This window comes from Quercus robur, chromosome 5 (genome assembly GCF_932294415.1).
Source record: "Quercus robur chromosome 5, dhQueRobu3.1, whole genome shotgun sequence".
NCBI classification, from domain to species: Eukaryota; Viridiplantae; Streptophyta; class Magnoliopsida; order Fagales; family Fagaceae; genus Quercus; species Quercus robur.
Genome location: NC_065538.1, coordinates 7,341,189 through 7,348,341, shown reverse-complemented (window position 1 = coordinate 7,348,341; position 7,153 = coordinate 7,341,189). Strand labels below are relative to the sequence as shown.

At 33.1% G+C, this 7,153-nt stretch overlaps 1 long non-coding RNA gene across 1 annotated transcript; it reads right to left on the bottom strand.

Annotated features, from left to right (window-relative positions):
* Window positions 1–831: 831 nt before the first annotated feature.
* Window positions 832–2,324, bottom strand: LOC126728996 (uncharacterized). The gene is made up of 2 exons (XR_007656451.1): window positions 1,957–2,324; window positions 832–1,153 (listed from the first exon to the last, which is right to left on the bottom strand). It is a non-coding gene; the product is annotated as an uncharacterized LOC126728996 (long non-coding RNA).
* Window positions 2,325–7,153: the final 4,829 nt, after the last annotated feature.

The window sequence follows — 7,153 nt, the reverse complement described above, 5'->3', positions numbered from 1 at the left end:
TAAGGTACATACTAATGGGCATGTCATTGAACACTTTGGTTTGAAGGTTTATCACACAATTTTTAATTATTTGAAATTTAAATAAAGTTCATTATGTGCTAACAATTTTTTTCTACAACTTGTTAAGGTTGTCAAATAAGAGATTTGGGATTCAAACTCCTACTAAAAAAAAAAAAAAAACCTAATGTGGCGGGCTAAAAGCGCCGCTGAAGCCCCAAAAACCGCAGCTAAAGGTACATTTGACCTTTAGCGGCGGGTGCTATTGCGGCAGTTCTTCCTACCATCATTGCGGTGTCACTATAGATCTATTGTGGCGGTAACAAAAAACGCCACTGTAGATACACCTTTTAGTGGCAGTTTTGGTTTATTGCGGCGGGCATAAAACTACCGCCATACGATGTTCGAATTTGTGTCAATTTACTTTTAGCGGTGGATTATGTACGCCGCTATAGGCAATCAATTAAAATGGACTAATTGCACTTTTAGCGGCGGGTGGAAATGCCGCTATATGTGTGTACATTTAGTGGTAGGGAGAAATGTTGCTATATGTGTGAACCTTTAGAGGCGGGGAGACACATTGCTATATGTTTGAACCTACAACAGCGGGCTATAAGCACTACTACAGGGAACATAAAATGTGCACATTTAGCGGCACTTTTTGACCGCCGCTATAGGTTCGTTATTTTATTTTTATTTTTTTTCTTCCCAGGGGCTTTAAAACCACTGTTTGTTGATAAATAAATTGTTCACAGACCTGTTACAAAGAACCTGTAATAGTTTTAGCTCTACTAACACAATACTACAAATGTAATTAATTAACAACACCACAAATGTCTCCAAACTAACATAGTATTAACATAGAAATATATTATCAAATACATAACGTTGTCTATAACCACCATCATAAGATTAACAAAAAAAGATGTGGTTCTCTGAATAAAAAAACCGCTCAAATTAAGCTAATACTATAATCAAAGTTCCAAAGTGTTTAAAAATATCTTTCAACACTTGCAAAAAATGCGGTTGTTCTTCCATAGTTCTTTGTACACAAAAAAGTCCTTGAACACCAAGATAAAACTTATAAGTTGCTTGGTTGATGGGATGCGGCTAACGATTTTTGGAGAGTTGGAGATTGTTGGACCGAAGGAACATCCTACATACAAAATATGATTACTCAATAAGTGTGTATAAATGGAATAGAATGACAAGAAAATACTACCAAGGCAAAAAATGGAAACAAGTTAAATGAAGACGTGTCTCTTATGTTTTAAACCTCTAAAGACTTACTCTTTTTTGATTAATATAACTAATTCACTTAATGATAATTGGGATGAATTTATATTAATTCATAGGCCTTCTTATAAGTGGAGGGAAAAATTAGTACAGTTCATATATGTTTTTCTAAATAATAAAAAAAATCACTTATTTCTCCCACATTTGGGAGCCTTTCTCCATAGGTCCTTGGATTATGGCCTAAGTGGCCTATAGGCCTAGGATTGGCTCTCCCCAAAAATAAATAAATAAATAAATAACAAGTAGTCAAACAAAATATGGCAAAAGAATATGTTGAGCGAAAATTCTTATTTGATGTCAATTTGTTAATTTATATTTTTAAATTAGCTCCATTAATTTTAAATAAAAAAATCAAATGGTAATACTATTAGTCTACATAATTATGTAGAGTCTTCTCAATCCTAAACTCTCTCCCTTTAATAAAGTAGGGCCCTAGTTAAGAAAAAGAGTCACTACACAAAACTATTACTTTAAACCCCAAATTTTATGGCTTATTCAATTTTAAGCTATAAGTCCAACTGTTAATATACTTGACCAATAATTGACATAAGTAAAAATAGATAAACACAATAGCAATCCCAATCACAAAAGAAATCAAGCACTCACAACAACAACGAAGTGCTTACAAAGAGAAAAACATTGACTAAGTCTTTGTTAATATACCTGATTGCATTGGGAAGAAATTTGTTGCATTTGTAGAAGCATGCGAGCCATTCTTTGCTCCATTTCTTCGAATTGACTAAGTCTTTCCTTCAGTTCATCAAAACTTGCTAGTTTCTCCTCCATAATAGCCAAGGAAGCCTTTAGTTGTGCAATTTCGTACTCCCTTGCTTGACTTGAGTGTATTTCAATGTCCGTGAGAGCACTCTTGCTTCTTCAACCACTTGGACTTGGACCAAATCCTACCTCACGAATACGACCTTTGCGCTCCTTACCCAACACTTTGGCAAACACATCATCTAACCATGCAATACTGCCACTTATGTCAGATGACTGTAATTGATTCGAAGGCTCAACCAACAATTCCTTCATTTTGTCTTGATATTTGGGTTTGAACAAAACAAAAAAAGTTAGAAATTATATAATTAAAATGACTCCACAACATATATATACATATATATAGGATGGGACAAGCAAGCACCAATATGTACCAGTAAACCTCAAGAGAAAATTGACAATCTATAGGCAACTCAACACATCAACCTCTCCAAAAAAAGAAAAGAAAAGGAAGTCATATACATCCACTGGGTATGCTATAATATAACAAATGAACTAAACATAGAGGCCTCAACTCAGTAAGAATAACATTTCCACAATGAAATGGAGCTTGCTATGTAATCCAACAATCAAATGACCCCACAATAAAAAGGAATGCATATTAGCTAACATCAAATTGAAATATATCAATTTAAAAATTAAAAGAATCATTAATAACAATTATCATTGATTCAAAATAGTTACACAAGTGTTCAAACAACCACATGTGATTTCATCTTATGCTTGGTTTTTGTCAAAAAAGACATGCTGGTTCAAAAGTTATATACAATATTTTGCAAGACTTCTAAGACTTGAATTATTTGAACAAAGCTTATCTTTAAGACAATTTTGTAGGGAAAAACTATAATATTGTTTATTGAATTCTTATTTTGTTTACCCCCAACTACAATGGAGAAATTACTCACCATTTTTGCTTTCACTACAGGATTAATTGCAGATCCATCTTTACGAGTATGTAGTATTTGATATAATACTTTATGCTCTACAGGATGTCCATTCGTTTTTGCCTACATTATGAACAACATATTTATGTAGTGATGAATATTGGTTTTACATAAACTTTAGGAGAAGTCAAAATCATTTAAAAAATAGTCACAATACTTATTACCTTTTTTGTAGCATGCACAACATAGCTACAAGAACCAGCAGTATGTAAGTCATCCTGTTTAGAATGACGGTTCTTATTCTTCTCTGACTCTATCTACTTTCAACAAAATTACATGTTTATATACAGTATGCTTTAAGTAACAAATCCCACATAAAACTAACAAATCCTATCTGAAAACAATCCAATATGTATTTTCTCAGTTTCTCAATAATCATTCTCCTTTTGGTATGATCCCTAATGGAAAAGAGAGAGAAAACAAACATACAACTACATCATTAGTATACCAATGATTAACAAGTATATCCCAATCTTTTGGTATGCATCCCTTGGGTTGGTTGTTCTTTACTCGTGCTTTGTTTCTTGAATGAGGTATATAATGCTTAGTCTTTAGCCTAGACTTATGATCCCTCCAAGCCTTCCTAATTTTTTGTAAGGTAAATGTCTTCAGAGCCACATATGCAATAGGATTAACAGGGACACAGTATTTTCGCTACAATCAAATAGTTGAGTTATCAAATTACAAATGTTTTCATGCTAAAATACTTATGTAAAATCTAGTACAAAATGTCATAATTACAAGTATTATAACTTCTTTAATACCTCTACAACACGCCAACACTCTTCTTTAAGTTCTTCTAGCATGTCCTTCCAATTAAGATATCTAATCGGGTACATATGGAGTTTTTGCGCAATTGTACCCAAGAAACCAGTGAAAGTCCTCACCCCATCATCAACCGGCTGATGCATACTATTTAGTGGCAATTCAATTTCTTGGTCATCAAGAAGATCCCAAATATCCAAGTACTTGCTTGGCCTGCGAGTGACACGTACAGCTGGCTGCACATCTGAATTTTGAAGGAGACAATATCAACCAATGTCAAACAACTGTTCTGAAATGCCCTAAATTGTCTAACACTCATACTACAGTTCTGCTTTTCGACATACTGTGGCGACCCCTACTACAATGAAATAAACCCATTAATCAATGAAAACATGCAACCCAACCACACCCAACCTAGTAAAGCATTTAAGTCTAAACTAGTTCAGCTGTTAATTGAGATAGCTACAAGGCAAAGAATAATATTGCCAAAACCCATGAAAAAATGAAATACATGGGGAATATAAATTTCTCTCCTCTGCTGAAAAGACATAAATCACAAATGCAACTAATCTATTGAAAGTTAAACCCTAAACTGGCTTCTTTTTTAAAAAGAGAGAATTCACAAGCATTGCATAAAAAAAGAGAGAGGACCTTGAGGATGTGGATCACGTTGTCAAGGAGAAGAGAGGCTCAGTGTGAGTAAAGTCTCACATTAAATAATAATAATAAGAGCGAATAATTAATATAACATATTTGGGCCCAAACTCATAAGTTTATGCTTTTGGGTTAAATGGTATCCCAACACATTTCAATTGGAGTCACCAAGGTATTATATTATGTAATTGCTTCTTAAATTTTAAGATTGGGCATTGGGTTAAATTTCATGCATATAAGCAAACAACTTTATTTACTAATGGTAGTATTCTAGAGACAGCAAGGAAGTCTTAAGCTAGGAACTCATGGGTTCAGCCAGACAGAGTTAGATCCTTGGATATATATATATATATATATATATATAAAACTGTTATGGGTCAAGTCAACAAATTTTATTATTATTTTAAACTCAAAACTCAAAAGTAAGATTGGATGCCATCAAATTTATTTATAAAAATACAAAATAAAGAAAGAACCAAGACCCAAGAAAATATTTATTCTTTCGGCGAAACAAAGTAGGTGTGCAAGAGGTGATTTCTCTCTTCTTGACATCTTCTAGGAATAAGAGTAGTAGATTTATAGTTTTTGGCTTATGTACATTTTTATAAAGCCTTACTTGCATTTTATGGCTATCTGGTAGAAGAATTATGTGGGATTGTAGGGTTTTGATAGGAAAAAGAAAGGTGTTGTAAGAAAGAAGCAAAGAGAAAATTTTATGGCATCGAGGGACTATATACACAATACTTGTGAACAATCATTACCACAAGAAAGAGAAGAAGAAGAAAAGAGAGAAGAGAGAGGGAGAAAAGAAACACACGAAGGCCGACATGCCTCAATGCTCAAAACACTCAATGTTATCATTAATCAACTCCACTTATTTGAGTACAATAACACACTTATATAGACCCTAACCTTATCTTCTCCTAATAGAACTACGACCCATACTTAGACTATTAAACCAAACCCTAATTGAATGGAACCAATTCCACAAAAAAAAAAAAAAAAACCATTAACTAAATAAAACTACTTATTAACAAAAATAAAACCTGAGGCCCATATCTATGGTGCATCCCCAACAATTGTAGAATTACTAAAATACCATTGACTTTAGAATAACCAAATAAAAAATAATACCATAGGTAACTACCATGGACACTTATTCTTGGGCCTTGCCTTAATCTAGACTTCCAAAGAGGATATTGCTTCTTTAACCATGCTATGGATGCAACATCACTATGTGTGGCTTCTAATATTGCACAAAAAGCTTATGTTAAGAACTTAAGATAAATGGTGAGAAGTGAGAGTTTAATAATGAAATCATCCTTAATACTTAAAAGTAGAAGGGGCAGAAGCTGAAGGTGTCACATTCAAAAATCTTTTTTTTTTTCCCTTAAAAAAATAATAATAAAAAAGAAGAAGGAAAGATTGTCCATATAGGATTTTTTTCATTGTAGATAAAAAATTATAGTAAGCATGTCCCAAAGTACAGCACCCCTAAACTACACTCTGCAAATAAGCAAGGAGAATTGTTGAGCAATTTATCTTTAGATAGTATCTATATATTCTCTTGAAATCTGTAGACAGGGATGGAGATGCAGAACCTAGCATCCACCATTGTTTATATAAGACTTTTTATTTTTATTTTTATTTTTTTTATAAATATATTTATAAAGGAGTGCTAGAGGGCTTAACCTACACACACAAGGGGTATGCAAAACGACGCACCCTGAAAAAAGAGGATTTTGGGTCTTACTGCTACTGTATGTGTGTCGGCATGTGTGTAGCACAAAAGCATTGCGAGTGGCATTTGTGGTAAGACAAACAAGAAAGCATTCCAAATTCATAATGACATACAGGAGTTTAGCCATTCATAGAAAGAAATCATTCGTGACATAATTGTTAGGATTAAATCTTTACCAAAGATACTCTCAATTTTGATGTAGGATCAAATGATGCTCTAAGAAACATAAAGAGTTCTATATAGATCTCTATATCATTTCTACTTACCTCAATAACAAAGCTCACAGCCAGCCCTCCTCTGCCTGCTCTTGCCGTATGCCCCACACGATGAGTATAATCTCTAGTGTACCTACTGTGGGCTGGCAGTTAAATCCCAACATATAGATGTCTTATAGGGAAATTAACAATAACTAAAATTGGTCAAGAGATGTAACCTAGGAATATCGTAATTCACAACAAGATCAACTGTAGGAATATCCAAAACACGGCTGGCAACATCAGTTGCGAGCAATACAGGAACTTGTCCAGATTTGAATCGATGTAGAGTAGCAAGCCTTAGAGACTGAGATTTAAAAGAATGTAATGTTGCTACTTCCTGATCAGGCTCTTCCAGTAATAAACTCAAAAGGTGACAGCTTCTACATCCACAATGTTAACATGAGAAAATAAATGTCATACTATGGATGAGAAATCAATGCACATTTTTATATTATAAACTTTCTTCACTGACATGAACAACTAAGATAATGCTTAATTTTTTTTAATTTTTTATAATGAGTAATGAGTTTTACTAAAGATAAAAAGACTTCATTTTCACAATGATGAACACCAAATACTAAGATAATGCTTGAAATATCCATCTCATTACATTATTTTTTTAATAATAAGATAATGCATAATTTTTTTTATAAGTAATGAGTTTTATTAATGATAAAAATACTTTTTGTTCACAATTATGAACACCAAATACTAAGATAATG